This window comes from Struthio camelus, chromosome 3 (assembly GCF_040807025.1).
Source record: "Struthio camelus isolate bStrCam1 chromosome 3, bStrCam1.hap1, whole genome shotgun sequence".
NCBI classification, from domain to species: domain Eukaryota; kingdom Metazoa; phylum Chordata; class Aves; order Struthioniformes; family Struthionidae; genus Struthio; species Struthio camelus.
In genome coordinates, this window is record NC_090944.1 from 91,625,996 (window position 1) to 91,642,492 (window position 16,497).

General features: G+C 46.7%; 1 long non-coding RNA gene across 1 annotated transcript in view; it reads left to right on the top strand.

Annotated features, from left to right (window-relative positions):
- LOC138066582 (uncharacterized) overlaps positions 1-14,010 on the top strand; it is a 35,584-nt gene extending 21,574 nt beyond the window's left edge. Inside the window, exons 2-3 of the long non-coding RNA XR_011139893.1 lie at positions 11,377-11,550; positions 12,901-14,010. This is a non-coding gene — a long non-coding RNA (uncharacterized lncRNA). The remainder of the gene's footprint in view (positions 1-11,376; positions 11,551-12,900) is intronic.
- The last annotated feature ends 2,487 nt before the right edge of the window (positions 14,011-16,497 follow it).

Consider the following 16,497-nt stretch of genomic DNA (forward strand, 5'->3'; position numbering starts at 1 on the left):
CCCCAGAATGAAGTGTTCTCATACGACTGGGCTTGCAGAGCAGCTCTCCCAGGTTTTGAGCTCTGGAGGACAGAGCAGTCTCAAGAAAACTTGAGCAGGAATTTGGCACTTTAGAAAGGAGCTTCTCAATCTCTCTCCACCTTGCAGAGTTATTCCCATGAAATAGTCAGGAATTTTGAAGCCAGCCCAACTTTCTCCCCATACTTAGAAAGCTGTTCCCCCCAGCTCTTTGGACATGCATTGCCTGGCTCTTTTCCAAATATTACAGGGTGAAGAAATGCCTCCTCATGTACCTGCTGCAAAATGTTTACATTTCCCTTTCTTTGGCAATAAACTAGCTCTGCAGAGGAGGTCTGAGCAACAGTTGTTCTGAGCAGGGAGGGAGTCAGGGATTCTGTGACAGCCTTTAAACAGCCAGCCCTTATCATCGCGGATGCGAGAGTGCAGGGAGCTTGTTGATGCAAACTAACATCAAGTGAGCTGTGGTTGCCAGCAGAATGGCTTCCCATGTGAAAATCCTGATTGCCTTCTTCTTGATAAGGCCATGGCAAAGCCAAGTCAAGGACGGAGTCTTTCTTTTTTTCAAACCAGCTGTTAATGGAATAAGTAATTCTGCAGACCTGCCTTTCACATCTCACTCGCTTTATATGCATTCTAATTAATTCTGTCGGGGAAAATAATTGGCTTAGATCAGGTCGATCCAACTGAAGTTCTAAATAACTTTGGTTGAGTGGTATTTATATTTCAGCAACTAGTCTTGGGTGAAGCTCTCACATGCTCAGAATGCTAAGCCTGTGCTAACTTGGCATAAAAATAGCGCTGCAGTCCATCAAGTGACATTAAAGTCCCATCTATAAAAAGGCACACAGCTGCCTCTGAAATGCAGCTATCTGAGGAGTGGGGCAGGGGAGCAGACCACCCTGTGTCAACGGTCAGTGCAGACTCCCTGCCTGTTGATTGGTAGGGTAGCGTGAAATGTTTCTCAGCCTGGGAGGAGGACGAGATGGAGGAACAGGTAAGGGGGGACTTCAAAGGTGCACTCATGTTGAGAGGTTGTAAAGGTAAGGAAGGAGGGAGGGAAAATGGTTTCAGAGGCCTGGAAGAAAATCTGGTGTATGGGAAGAGACAGGGACGGGGAAGAAAGGGGTGTCACAGGCAAGCGAAAGGCTGGTGTAGCTGTAAGCTGTGACTGTCCTTAGCTGAGGGAGAGACCTGGCTATAGAGGACAGGCCTGGGTGCTGGCAGGGAGGTGTTACTGTGACAGTTGCGCTGTCATGCCCCGTAAGAGAATACCAGCCTCTTATTGTAATGTGGGATGGGGTGCTCCCATCCAAGGTTATTTAAGGGATGAGCATCTTTACCTAAGAAATAAGCAGATGGAAGGCAGGTGTTACTGTGCTGAAGGTCAAAGCTAAGCTAAAAGTACCTTTAGTTTTCTTCATCCTACAGTTTTGCAGTGAACATTTGGGCCAGTGCTTTTCTCCCCCTCCACCCAAGAAATTTTAGATCTGCAGCCAGATCCTTGCTCTCCAACTCAGCCTTCATCTCTGCTTGCAACAGCATCAGCCCACTCTCTTGGATCCTAGAAAAGGAAATTCATCTTTCCATCTGGTCCTCCTCATCTCCTTGTTGAATAGGTAGCGTTTGCCTGAGATAGCTCACCCTGCACTGAAGAACAACATGTTTCATACTGCGCTGAGTGCCGCAAATGGTCTTTCCGTAAGTGAATTGTGTAAGCCTACTGCAAACCTTCTCTACTAGCCTGTGCTGGCCTCCCTAGGGGAAGCCTAGGTAAATGAGCAAGTGTGAAGAACAGTGTTACAGCCTTCTGCACTTCCTCCCTCTCTGATGCTATAAATAATATCTCATTTGTAAATAAAGTATCTCCTAATCTATTTTTATAGTGCTTTTGAGATGAGCTGGATTAACAGTCCCACATCCTGACTTCCTCCTCAACCACAGATCACGTCCAGCATGGGCAGTAGTTGTGCTTGCTATGTCAAATCACAGCATGCAGTCAGTATATTTCCATCCTGCTCTGGAGGATCCACCCTTGCCGATGAGAGTAGTTTTTGTTCCAGCTGAGTTTCTCATTTCTCTCCTGGGATTAGCAATATGACATGGACATGGGCAGCTTTCGATTGCTGTAATGAGGACACCAGTCTGCAAGAGCTACCAACTCATTCGCAGGTAGCAGTGAGAAGCTGCAGAGCCCTCGAGCAAATGTCACTGTCACAGTTACTCCCCTGCTCCATTAGGGGCCAAAAGCTGACTGCTGGCTGACAGGGTTTGCCGAGAGTGTCCCAATACTTGCTGTCACTAAAGAGTCTTTATCCCCTTTCTCAACCCTACAGAAGAGCAGGCTGACATAAGTGTTTCTTTCAGCCAGCTCTCATGTTGACCGTGCAGTTTAACTCCTGAGGCATTAGACAGCCTTGAAACAGAATGTGCAAACAGAAGTACAGGGGTTATCATCCAACCCATAAACTACAGATTGGGCTGCCATCCTCCAGGTTTCCTTAAGATATTTGTTGAATGAGGATGAGCTGTGAGACAGCATAGAGAAAGGCTACTCAAAACAGCCAGTTATTCTTCCTCATTGCTGTCCTAAAGGAGCAAATGGGATCATTTTAAAGCTCCCAAAGCTACTGGACTATGGTTGTGGCAACCACAGATAGAGTGGAGCTTATCATAATGCAGCTAATTTGTATACCACTAGCAATAAAATTACGGCAACGTAGAGCCCAGGGATGCCATGTAAAAATGTGCCTGGAATTGTAGTACTTACTGTGGCCTGGGCCACTGCTGTTTCACTACTGATCAATACCTGAGCCAGCTGCATCAAAGCTATCCTGAGTGCACATAAAGATGCTGTTAGCCTGTCTTCTGTTGGGATGGGGCCTCCAGCTACGCCACTAGCTGCAAGAAAGACTAGACAGTGATGAGTGGCTTCAAAAGCAGCAATCATGGTGGTAAGATGTCCCTAATCCTTTGCTAGAAAAAGGTAACTGTGCATCTGCGGTGCATGCAGACACCCCATCCCAGTTTGAGGCCTCCAGGTAAGCCTAGACTGAGGGATTCCAGTTGGTTCAGCTGCATCCCAGTGCCCTGCAGGTTTTTTCCTGCATGGCACTGATATAAGCAGCTACTGCTAATGGGGCACTGCAAGTCTTCCGAGAAGGCTCCAAAAGCAAAAAGGAATTTGGCTTGGCTAAATTCATTGCTGAGGAGTGACTCAAACAAAAATCTCTTCTGGTGGTGCCATTAAATGAATCCAAACTCAAATGCCCAGTGGGAGCGCATAGTAATCCTGCCACCAGCCCGGGATCCTTCCCAACCCATCGTTCCGGACAGCCGGAGCAGAGCTTGTCTGTGATCAGTTCACCGTGCTCTGGTACGGCCTTGAACCTGGACTGACAGGATGAAATCCTCCGACCTGTGTTATAAACGAGATCAGGCACCTTCTGCCTTTAAATTTCTGAGTCCAAGAAAATAACCCTACGTTAAAGAACACTCTGCCTCAGGAAATTTCTCAGTGAAAGTCTTACCTATTTCTCACTTTCACATGAAATATTTTTCCCCATTCCTCCCAGCCCCCACTTAAAGATTTATTTGGTTTCCTCTCTCTCCAGGTTCAATCTAATTAAACAAAAAATGCTTTATTCATGCGCGTGTTCTGTGAACTTTACTCAGGAAAAGTGCTGAATATACCAAAATCAAAGAACAGTTTTTATGTGACTGGCTGGGGTTTTTTCTGGGATTTTTTTTTCTTTCTTGCTCAGCAAAGCTCTTTTTCTGTTAAGTAAAGAAATGACTGAAACCCCACACTTCGATATACAGACTAGTCAAACTTCAGTAAAATAGCAAAAACATGAAATGCTGTTTTATTGGTCACTGAATCCTTTTTCCACACTGGAAGCGTTTCCATACCTAGTGATTAACAAAATAGGACCTTGATCCTTTGAATGTAAGAGGATTTTAAAATGGCAAAATTAAGCTCTTGGAATACAAGAGTGGTTAGACTTAAGGTTGTCTGGGTAATATTCATCTGATTCCCATTTCCCTTTCATCTTTTGAACCTACATACTTGCATATGAATTTTTCCCTGGGAGCCTCTCCTACATTCACTCTCCAAAATAAACTGTGATCTCACGATCAGTTATTTCATACTTTTCATCGTGTCTCCTCATTATTCAGAACGTGTCTCATGCCTTATTTACAATGCATGATTCAAACCACGCTATGGAGGAAACGGACAGCAATTTCCTGATTAACTTTTCTGTGTAACATTTTGTTGTAGCATCCAAGTGCTTCCCAAGTTTTCATGCATTTGTCTAGACAGCTTCTGTGTGAGGTCTTGTGTCTACAAGGCTGCCAGAGGCAGGGACATCAGAAAAAGCCTTGGGAAATCGGGCTGTTAAAACTCAACCTTTGCAAGGAAAAGAAGGAGAAATGAGACACAAAGAAGTCATGGGGCTATGAACAGAAAGGATAACCCTGGTGGGAGCCTGATGGAGGACAAAAGTGTGTGTAGGTGAACAGGAGAACAGAGTGCAGGAGTCCTGCGAGGAGCTTGGCCAGGCTGCACCAGCAGCTTCACTGCGCTGGGAGACCAAGCTCTCGGCAGAATAGCAAGAGCAGTTGGCCGTACCTGCAGCCTTAGCCCAACTTTTCCAGTGACCTGTTGATAGCATCATTACTTTTGCAGGCACCAGTTAGCCCTCCCCTCCCCCATCATATATTTTCCATTCTCTTCGTAGGATGCGGATGAAAATGTTACAAAAACTTGTTCTTCTTTTGACAGCTAGTGGCTCAGTGGTGAGACCGCTACTAAGATGGGGCATGCTAGATGTGAGGAGCCGTTTGATGGGGCAGTTTGTGCTGAAATCCCCACAGGAAGGTTTAAGCTCGCCTGAGGTGCAAATAACCACAGCGAGATTACTGATGAGAAATTCCATCAAATTCCCCCCCCCTCCCATTTTATTCTCCCTCACTGAAAACTGCAGCCACAGCTGGCAGACAAGGGCTGAGTGCAACAGAAAAAAAGTCTTTCTCTTACTCCTGTGATCACAAGAACCGAGAGCTTCTCACTGGGACTAATTGCTGCGGTGAACCTAAAGAGTAGGAGTCACTCTGCAGTAATTTCCAGTGTGCAGCTGTAAAGGGTAAGTGGGGATTTCCCCCTCGGAGAAGAGAGAGTGCCCGGCCCCGGTGCAGAAACTCCACTTCATCTCTCTCTCTTAATCACAGTGCGAAGTAGCCTTTCGCTTCTCCCCTCCAAACCTGATCATATTTTTTTCTGATGTGTTCATAGCTGTTCTGCTCAAGTGTGCTTCAGCTGGGAAGTGAGAGTGTGAGTACACCAGGGTGCTGAAAGAAGCAGGAATTAGTGGGGAGCTTTCTCAACATTTACACTTTTCACACTGCTGGTGGTTGTATCTCATATCTGGACATTTGCGGTGGTTATAACTCTGTTTTTTCCATTCCAATGAGACTGGTTTTCAATTAAAAAGCAATCACATTTTCTTAAGACGAAGGAAGAGTGGCTCTCCTAAGAACAAATATTTGCAGAACCACACAGCTGCTTTATAAATATTAGTTGAATGCCCTGTATGGGAGGAAACTTTTGATGTGAATTTATGAATTGGGTGGTTTTGTTTGTGTACTGGGCAAGAAGTGTGTATAGACACCTGTATTTTAGGTGTGGTGCAGGTAGTTGTTCTTTAAGCAATAACAGAATGTGATTATTCCTTGCTTTTCTGCTTTTCTGGCCTCCCTACTGTACTGCTTTTCTGGGCCTTGGAGCCTCAGGATCCAAGCTTGATACAAGCAAATATATTAAATACCGAAACTTAGCCAGTAAGCTGTCAAACAATTGCATTCCAGCAAAACTGAGCGTCACGGCTGGGTGACTGTGTCCCAGAGCCCCAGCTCCACATCATCAAAATAGTATGGCAGAAAATAGCATATTGAACCACTCAAAGGTATGGATCAATGAAGTCATGAACAAAGTGACCTTACGGATAGGGGAGACGATGTGGAGGCCCTGCATGATGATACCCAAGACTTTTCTTTGAGAGCAGACCGGTAAAGCAGGAAACAGCAACACTTTAAAAGGCCCTTAACAGCGGCCCCCCCCATAATTGAATGTCCAGGAACAACAAGACTCTTCTCCCTCGTGCCAGCACTTGTCGCATCTGATACGCTGCAGGCTGCTTGCAGGAAGGCAGCCCCATTGCTGCCACCGTCAGCTCCGGGCCACCTTTGCCTCTCGCCCACCAGGCAGCGGGCAAGGCCCTGCTCGAAAAATAAGCAGAAAAAGGCAAACTGCAACTTTCCAGAGAAGACCTGGCACAATGAAGCTGAGAGTGAGGCTCTATTGTCAAGGCATCAATTGTCCCCCCACCCCCACATTACTTGGCTGGCTAATATCACGCGTAATAAATTGGATGAGCGCACAAAGATTTACTGACTTGAGCATCTCTGCCCCTATTATGAATTCAGCAAGTGGAGTGAGGCGGGAGCCCAGTCTCTGCTAGGCAAAGTAAATAAAATAAGATTAATACCTAATGGTCCCTAGATTCCTACAAACCTTTGGGAGGACAAAGAGGATCACAGTGGGTATTTGTTTTCCCATAGATTTCCAAGCATACTTTTGTTGCCTCATATTACGCACACATACATAGCGTCTGCTTATGTCTGCTCTGCTCCGTATAAAATGGAAAATAAATTGGGGTTAGTCCAATTACTGAAACCTAATTAAAACAATTTAAAAATGACTTAAGCAATTAGCTAACAAGTGATCTTTTTGGTAACAGCTGTACACAGGCAATTTATTAGTTAGTGAAGCCAACCCTGTTTTTAAATATAAACAGACTAATTAATCAGTGGTTAACTCTTGTAATGACCAGCTCTGGCATTTAGTTATTGCTGCTGTCATGGAGCATAACAGCTTATTTCCCAGGGGTATTATACTAACTGCCAGCACTGACCACTGTGTAAAGCACTTTCCACGCTTCGCTCTCCTATAGAGAGACAGACCCTTCTAGGGGAGAGCTGAGAACTCTCAATGGCTCCAAAGAAGGCAAAAGTCTCAGTCCTCCCAAAAAAGCTCAATGTGAGACTAACAGAAGACAAGAAACTTCTTGGAGTCCCCAGAGCTCATGAACCAAGAGCTCCCTGTCATCAGAGAAAATGAAGAAGAACAAACCTGAGAGAGCCTAGTTCTCACCTTAATCTTGGACTTTAGAAAGGCTTTGGGACAACAAATAATGGGAGCGTGTCGTATAGGGAATAACAACACTTGAAAGGAGGCACGGGCATTAAATGAGGTATATAAATCGCTGAGGTGAGCATGCGTATCTGGAGGGTGTATCTGTGGCCATGGTATGGACACATGTGCGGATGCATGGATGCGTGCGTGCATGCAGTTAGCTCTTAAATCACCTTCCCCCTGCTACACACGCTCACCCACTGGGGCTGTGGCCCTGCTCTCGGTATTAAACCAGCACGGACTGTGCGTGCGCAGAAACCTGAGGCTGCCCCTCCTCTGTTTCCCTGTGCTAACACAGCCCTGTGTGCCTTACAGAGTTAAAGATTTTTTTGACAGATTCAATAAACCTGAAATGTCCAGCAACAGATGCCAAATTTGATCATCTTGCTGGAGCTGACAATAAAGAGGCTCACATAAACTCGCTGGGAAGGAAAGCAGGGAGTTCAGAGGAGCTATTACAGCATAGGTTAGTATGAAGCAATTGCAGGCAGTAGGGCAGTAAAAGCTAATAAAACCTTGATGTACAAACCAGACTAATCAAAGAACAGTCTCGCATTCGCATCTCCAGGCTCCTGGGCCTTCGCGTAGCAGTCGGTGAGAACAGCTTGATTGTTTTTGTAGATAAGTGGATCCCGCGTAAGCACGACCTGAGCGTCTCTGTCAAGCTGCTGAAGAGAAACAAGCCTCCAGACTCCCTAAAATGAAGCAACGAACTTCCACAAGTTTTAAAACCGTCCGCTCTCTGCAGCCTTGCGGTGGGAAAGAGCACAGTGGTGGCTTTGAGGGTCTGAGTCAGCATGGGGGAAGGCAGAGAGTGCCTTCTCCCGGAGTGTTTTTTCTGAAAAGGGCAAATAAATAAACAGCTAGTTTCCATCAACATCTTTTCCCCTGGCACTTGAAGGGCTGGTCTGGTCTTACACCACCCAAACCGAAGAGCAGCTCCACCAAGCTAGCAGGGTTACTCTAGTGTTAGAGAGATTGGAATTAGGTGGTAAAAGTCACTTGGGAAAGTACTGGCCTATTAAACAACCTGCATTAATCTCGTGGATGCAATGAGAGAGTAGGTAGGGGTTATTGTAATGGACCTAGATGAGTAATGAATTTAAGTTTTTGTCTACTGTAACCACCCCTGCCTAATTCTTTGGATGAAGATGCCCAGTCCTATTTACATCACCACACAAATTCCTGCCATATCTGCATCCATGTGAGATTAGCTCAGATCTGAGGAAGAGCAAGACTTTTCTTAGAGACCTAATTGCATATGTTGGTGCTGGTCATGAGTAGTCTTGAACGCTTTTTAAGAAATCCAGCACCGTTCCACCACCAACAAAGGCAGAACAGATGTTTTTAAAGAGTGCTTTAGACCGAGACCATTATTCTTAGCAAAGAAGCAGTATTTTAGTGGCTAGGCATCCAGATTTGAGGCTAACCCAGCTTCTCCTTAATGCAAACACCAACCGCAGAAAGAAACGGCACAGCAGCTTTGCCGGCTGAAAATGCACCACGGAGGCAGCTCTTTGTGTCCTGGCTTCTCTGATAACAGTAAAGTGCCATAGGGCCAGACAGCACAGGCACTTGCAACCACTGCAGCACTTTGGGCTGTAAACAGGCCGCGTGTGTGCCAGTGAGCTCTCTCTTTGCTGGGGAAGATTTGAGGATGAGGCCTTCATCAGGCAACCGAGGTCTGTGTCTGCTGGACACCAAGAAGCAGCTTAGATGTGTGGCCTGTCCCACAGGCTGCCACTGGTCCCGGGGAGCCTGCCCATTAGCTAGGCAGACCAGGATGAGGCACACTAGACTATCTTAGCTGGGCACTGCCCTCAGTGGATATTTCTCTGTTATCTCAAAGGTTTGATAACTGAGCAGTATGTTTTCATGGGGTGGGAAAAAGGCAATTATTGCATTATTTCTTGCTTGCGCACCACAGCGTGTGTCCATCAGCGCAGATGCTCTTACAGCTCTTGAAGCTGAGGGTGCTTATGGCAGAGATTAGTCTGGTCCAAAATATCAGATTTACACTGAGTGTCAGTGGATACAACCCCCACCATGCGCTAGCGGCACCGAGCAGTTTTGCAACTGATGTTCACATCTCCCATCAGAATGCAAATGGAAGTAGGGCAGCCATACATTTCTTACAATTTGGCATTGAACTGGAGGCATGGAGCAAGTGTAATTTGCATGCCGGGCTGGAGACGTAATGGGAAAGACATCTAAGAGGTGAAAAATGAAGTGGCCCTGACACAGACAGATACTCACTCCCCCTGTCACAGTCTGCCCTGCTACTTGCCAATGCCTCTGCGCAACAGCAACTAGGCTCGTTTCACAAACTCACTGCAGGCCAAACAGCTCTTAATCACCCTCGGCTGCCCTTCTGTAGTCATCTGCTGCCTTTCCTCTCCTCCATGGGGTACCTCCATGCCGCAGCCGGAATACAGCATTACTGTGTGTGCTGCAATACCTGGGCTGCCTTCATTCCCAGAATCGCAGAATGGTTGAGGTTGGAAGGGACCTCTGGAGGTCACCTAGTCCAACCCCCCTGCTCAAGCAGGGTCCTCTGGAGCGCGTTGCCCAGGACTGTGTTCAGAGGCCTTTTGAATATCTCCAGCGAAGGAGACTCTACCACCTCTCTGGGCAACCTGTTCCAGTGCTCAGTCACCCTCACTGGAAAGAAGGAGGACATTTTCCTCATGTTCAGGCAGAACTGCCTGTGCCCGTTGCCTCTTGTCCTGTTGCTGGGCACCACGGAGGAGAGCCTGGCCCCATCCTCTCGACACCTCTCGAGCATCTCTCCTCTGAAGAAAGACTGCAAGAGCTGGGCCTGTTCAGCCTGGAGAAGAGAAGACTGAGAGGGGATCTCATCAACGTGTACAAGTATCTGAAGGGGGAGTGTCAAGAGGATGAGGGCAGCCTCTTCTCCGTGGTGCCCAGCAACAGGACAAGAGGCAACGGGCAGAAACTGAACCACAGGCAGTTCCATCTGAACCTGAGAAAAAACTTCTTCACTGGGAGGGTGACAGAGCACTGGAACAGGTTGCCCAGAGAGGTAGTGGAGTCTCCTTCGCTGGAGATATTCAAAACCCGTCTGGATGTGATCCTGGGCAATCTGCTCTAGAGGGCCCTGCTTGAGCAGGGAGGTTGGACTAGATGATCTCCAGAGGTCCCATCCAACCTAAACGATTCTGTGATTCTGTGATTCTGTGACACCCCCCCCTTCAGATACTTGTACACACTGATGAGATCACCTCTCAGTCTTCTCTTCTCCAGGCTGAACAGTTCCAGCTCTCTCATAGGAGAGATGCTGCAGTCCCTTCATCATCTTTGTAGCCCTTTGCTGGACTCACTCCAGGAGCTCCATGTCTCCCTTGTACTGGGGAGCCCAGCACTGGACACAGTGCTCCAGGTGAGGCCTCACCAGGGCTGAGTAGAGGGGGATGATCGCCTCCCTTGACCTGCCGGCAACACTTCTTCCTAATGCAGCCCAGGATCCCATTGGCCTTCTTGGCCACAAGGGCACAGTGCTGCCTCATGGTCAACTTGTTGTCCACCAGGACTTCCAGGTCCTTCTCGGCAGAGCTACTTTCCAGCAGGTCAGCCTCCAGGAATCTGCAGTGGGCTGCAGCAGCGGATGCTGCCAAAACACAGACTTCACCGTGGGCTGTCAGTGCTTGCCTAGACTCGGGTACCTCCCTGCCAAGTGGAGCCTGGGCTGCCACGCTTTCCCAGCTAACAGCAGCCAAGGCGGACGTCTTGGTTGTGCCTGCACTTACCGCGGTTGCACCTCTTGGCTAGGGGTGGCTGTGCCAGGGATGGAAAGCCCTTGGAGTGGGACCATCTTTTCGGTTCATGCAGCACCCACTGAACTGAAGTGTTTGCTACCAGGGCCCTCGGAGCAACATCAGGACACGGTGCCCCAGCGCCGCTGCTGGGGATTTGATTCAGGGGCAGTGAGATAAATCCTGCGGACGAAGGTGCGTGCAGCTGCCCTATGCTGCATGGCGAGGTACATGGGTAACAAGCATGAGGCGCAGGTTGGCAGGGCTTGGTATTAATAGCCTTGATCGGTGTGTTATATGTTTCTAATGAATATGTGCTTTGCTTCACAGTGTCCTCCCTTTGTGGCCAAGTGACAGGTACGACTTGCCGGCTCCAGGGCTCCCGGAGGAGTCGTCATCTTCTTGCCATGGACCACTTTCAGATGGGCCTTGACACCACCAGGCATCTCCTCCCTCACTCCGAGAATCATTGAAATGGGTTTCATTAGCAGGAGAGGAGCTGCTGTGAGCGAGACTTTTCTTTAACAAATGTTAGCCTTTGTAGTTATGCTATCTTACTACAGCAGTCTTGTTTTTGCAAGATTTAATCACAATGCATGTGAGTTGCCCCTGCCCTTGTTTTGTCTCTGAGTATGCCATATTTCCTCCCATGCATATTGACCTGCATTAAGTAAGAGCAGTCATTCTTTTAATACCTAGTATCATGAGTATTTGCTGTTTAGATAGCATTAACCCCTGGGAGGGCCTTGCTAAGAGACACATTGCATAAGATAACACATTGCATAAGAAAATGGCTAGATAATTTGTTCATTTTCAAATCCAAATGCATCCTCAGACCGACACCTGGGTGACTGGTGAGCAAAATAATGTTGTAACTATGGCTTGATTAGACCATAGCATTTAAAATAAATCAATCTGCTTTAGTGGCACTTACACTGTTTTTCTGCCTGCTCCACAGTCGCCGTTATATAGTGGAGCTTGATTAAAAAAACACGGATTTCAAAACCCAGTTCATATACCTGTTCACTTAAACGGAATTTGAAATGTTTAAATACGCCTCTCTGTATTGCCTTTGTGCTCATCAGTCGCAGAGGAGAGCTGGCACATTACCCGTTATCTAGCCAATTAGGCAGCACGGCTCACAAATTAGAAGTAGAATACTGGGCACGATATCTGTCCATCAGATTTGAAAAATAGATTTGAGGGGTTAATAGTCTGTTTCCACATATTTTATGAGCAGAAAATTGGCCTAGATTTGTAGAATCAATTGTTCACTGCGAAGGATTCTCCCAGTTTTTCTCATTTGATACTCAAGACAGTAAAATATGTGCCACTATCCCCACTTTTCTAGATTCATAGAGCTAAAGGCCAAGGGGCTAATTAAGATCATCTAGTTTGACCTCTAGCATAATACAGGCTGAAAACTCTCTTCTGATAATTTCTGCATTGAGACCATCGTTTCTGCTTGAACAACAGCACGTCTTTTGAAAAGATGGCTAATTACAGTTTGAAAACATTATGTGTTAGAGAATCAGTATATCCCTGTAAGCTGTTTGGATAATTACCCTTGTTGTTAATATTTTTGTCTGATTTCTAATCTGAGTCTGTCCTGCTTCAGCTTTCAGCCACAGGATCTTATTACGCCTTTGCACCACTAGATTAAAGATCTATCTGCCATCAGAAATCTCTTTCATGATGGTGTTTGCAAGTCACGATCAAGTCACCTTTTATCTTCCCTTGAATAAACTAGAAACGTTAAGCTTCTTAAGCCTTTTACTCTGCAGCCAGTTTGTCAGATCTCTGGTTACTCTTGCAGTTCCCCTCGGAACCTTTTCTGTCTTTTGCTTTTGACAGGTAGGCACGAAATTTCCTTGGAATTTCCAAAAATGATAGTTGACACTTCCCAACATGGAATGTGTTTCAGCCAACGTCGCAGAACTCCGAAGTCGACATCAGCTTGACAGCTAGGCTGGATGGGGAACAGAACTGAAAGTTACCGGTTGCTAAGGTGCAGGTGATTGTGGTTTGAATGTCTCTGTTATATTCAAAGGAGCTAAAGTCCAAGTTAGTAATATATAAATACTTGGCAGCTCAAAAGCCCCGTTTTATGAAGCTGAAAGCCATTAAAAGCCAAATCATCCTGGAGAAAGAATTTAAAATGAAAAACCTCATAATTGTATGTGTAGTTTTGTTTCCCTGCAATCTCAACAGGGTATGAGAGAAATAGAAAGGTTCGGAAAAGGATAAGAAGAGTGATCACAGATACGGTCAAAATCATTTCATTGAAGGAATGATTAAATATACTAGATTTCTTCAGCTTGGAAAAGAATTGATTGAGGAGGGAACGTAACAGAATACAACTGCAAATGATGTGGAAAAAATGAATGGAAATGACTATATACAACAATAAGGAGGCATCAAATGAAAAGACAGAGAGAACAAAGTGAAATACTCCTTTATCCATCCTCTAATCAAACTCGGATGTTTCTTGTTGTGTGGGATGTGTGGCTGCTAAAAGTCAAGAAGTTTTCCAAAAGTGGCTGGGGAAAGGGGTGGCAGAAAGCCCCGCCGTACCCTGTGCAGTGCAAAGCCCCTGCCGCGGGCTCAGACCCCTTTGAGTGACCAATAGACAGAGGCTGGGGGAAGTCCAGAGCGGTATACACGGAGTATGCCAGGGAAGGGGCTGCTCAGTTGTTTGTGATCTCGAGGCAAGCTGGCCGCTGCTGGAGCCTGGCTAGGTGGCCCTGTGATTGCATGCCGTCCAGCTGTTCTCCTGTTCTTACATGTGAAATGCAATGGGGAATTTTATACAGTATTTTATTACATGCCCCAAAGCCACACAGCTGCCTGACCAAGAGGAAAAGTCACAGCGGTAAAAAAAACCGGGCTAGCTTGAAAGTAGGCAAAAGCAGCTGAATGCACACACACACACGCACACACACACACACATGCACACACACACACAGGGAAAAAAGAGACAGAAATGAATATAAATTAGCATGGTGGAAAAACAGAATATGTCTTAGGGAAGTGACAGGACACAAGGAAAAACCTAAGGCAATAGAGTTGACGGCAGTAAAAAAAGTTTGTAGTGTGTCTATTAATACAAACAAATCCTTAACAATGGTATTAGTCTATTAAAACATGTCTTTAATGTAGAAACGGCAAATAGATTCAATATATCTTTTTGTTCCAAATGTTTTTTGAAAAATCTGCATGAAGAATTCACCAGGGGCAAAGAGGAAATCTGTTCCCTTCCAGCAGTAACTTGGCAATAGGCTAAGCAAGAGGCATGGGGATAATGAAGAAGACGTGCTGTTGAGCAGGCGTACTTCTGAAAAGGGGAGCCAGCAAATACCGTGCATCGCGGTGCAGCCGAAAGAGAGGCGATGCTTCGAGGGCGAAGGCAAATAGGCTGCGCTTCCCAACTGGGGGTATGAGCAACCCTGGGAAGCCCTGGAGGACCGGGGTGCCCAGCCAGCTGAACACAAGCCTCCTTTCCCTGCTCTGTGGCCAAAACAGCTGAAGCGACCTTGGCTATGTAAAGTGAAGAGGCTGTTTCTGGCAGCAGCGTCGCACCCGGTCCTGCTCTTCGCGTTTCCAGTTCCGGCAGCGTTAAAGGCTTCAGAGAAAAGCCGCAAAGATCGGACAGCACGCTTAACGCTGAGGGGCTTGGGGGTTAGTAAAGAAAAGATTTAAGGTAGGACCTGACCGCAGGCCAGGTAGCTACGCCGAGGACAGAAATCCGATAATAAAAGGTGCTTCACCCTAACAAACTGTTAACAAGATCCAGTGGTCAGAGCTGAAGCTAGAAAGCTCCATCATGAGATAAGAGCCAGTCTTTTTAACACCAGGAGTTATTAGCCGTCAAACTACTTCCCCAGGGGTTCCAGCAGATTCTTCATCGCTGTGAATCCTTTTTTCGAGAGAAAATAGCAAGGTCTTTTATACAGGAGGTCAGACCCGAACAGCAATTTTCACCTTTTTCATTTCATGGACTTCTAAAAATTTTCATATACCTACTGCTCTTCTCATGTTTTTTGCAGACCTTCTGGAAGCAGTCCACAGACGCCCAGCAGACACACGGGTGCCCTAATCCCTTCTGCTTATGTTACCCACACATTTACATAGAAGCCTCTGACCTGGCCACAGTATTATTGTAATGGTTTCACCGGCTTTCTACAGATGGTACCTCCAGGTGCTTGCTCTTCCCTTACCCCTCCATGCCACTGTACCCCCGCATGGGATGTGGAGCAGCGTGGCCGGGCAGATGCCCCATCCTTTGCCACATCCCGTGATCCAGCTTCTGGTGGTCAGTGCTTTCTCTGTCCCTACATGCACGATCCTATGCTATCCATTGCCCAGACCTCTACGTGTAAACGAGTTATCTCCTTCCCTACTTCATGCTTATTTTCACACTCAGCTAAAAATGTTGCCAGCAATAATTTCTGTAATTTGTTTCAGGTAAAAGTATTAAACTTTGCTAGTTTGCAGACTGATAAGGAAGCAGGGAGCTTTATTGTCCAGTCTAATTGCTAACTGTCTGTGAAGATGCTGTGACTTCAACAGGAGCTGGATTATGATTTGACCAAGTGAGTAAGTGTTAGAATTAGGATTACAATTTAGTAATTAGTTTGCTTTTTCTACTTGGACTGCTAGACAACACTTCTGTCTCAGTTATTTCGGTAGACAGCAGTAAGGGACAAAGCCAGGATTCAATTTAGTAGAAGCATGAAAGACACAAGAAACCATCTCCAGGGACGCAGGCTTGTTCCCTTCTGAAAAAGCACAGAAAGTGCTTGTTTGCTGTGCACGCCTTTGCCAAGCTGCGACGCCACAGGCCATATTGACTCGGGCTCCGGGCTCTTTGGAAGCAGGCGCTGGGCAGAGGCCAAGAGGGTCAAAGTTGAAATGCAAAGGCGGTTGCTTCAATAGGCCGTTCTTGGCGAGAGGAACCCCGTCTTTTCAGCGTCTGCACCTGTGTGCGCCGCGCTTGAACGCGCGCCCGGAGCGGGGAACCCGAGGGAAGGCGGCTGCCCGCTGCTCCTCGTCCTCCGCGGGCGGTTCGTGCGAACTCTTCCCCTGCATCTGCGAAATGCGGGCAGCAGGCTACACGACGTTTTTAGAGTAGTCGGAGGGTTCTAGGTGGAAAGCTGAAAAGTAAACAGGTACTAAGTCTCGTTATGAATTTTCATCAGCCCTTCTCCTGAATACTGACGGATATTAGCTTTTCATATCACCTGGTGATCATGCAAACCAGGAACTGAGACCTTCTTTCCCCAGTCACGAGACAACTTAAGCCAAACTGATTTGATTTTTATTTTTCAGGTAAGCCCTACTAGATTTCACAGTAATTGCTCAGAGGTGACCTGGTGACTCAGACGTTAGAAGAAATGCGGCTTCACAAGCCTTTCTGGGCAGGGTGCTCGGACTCGTTAGGGAAGGTGAAGT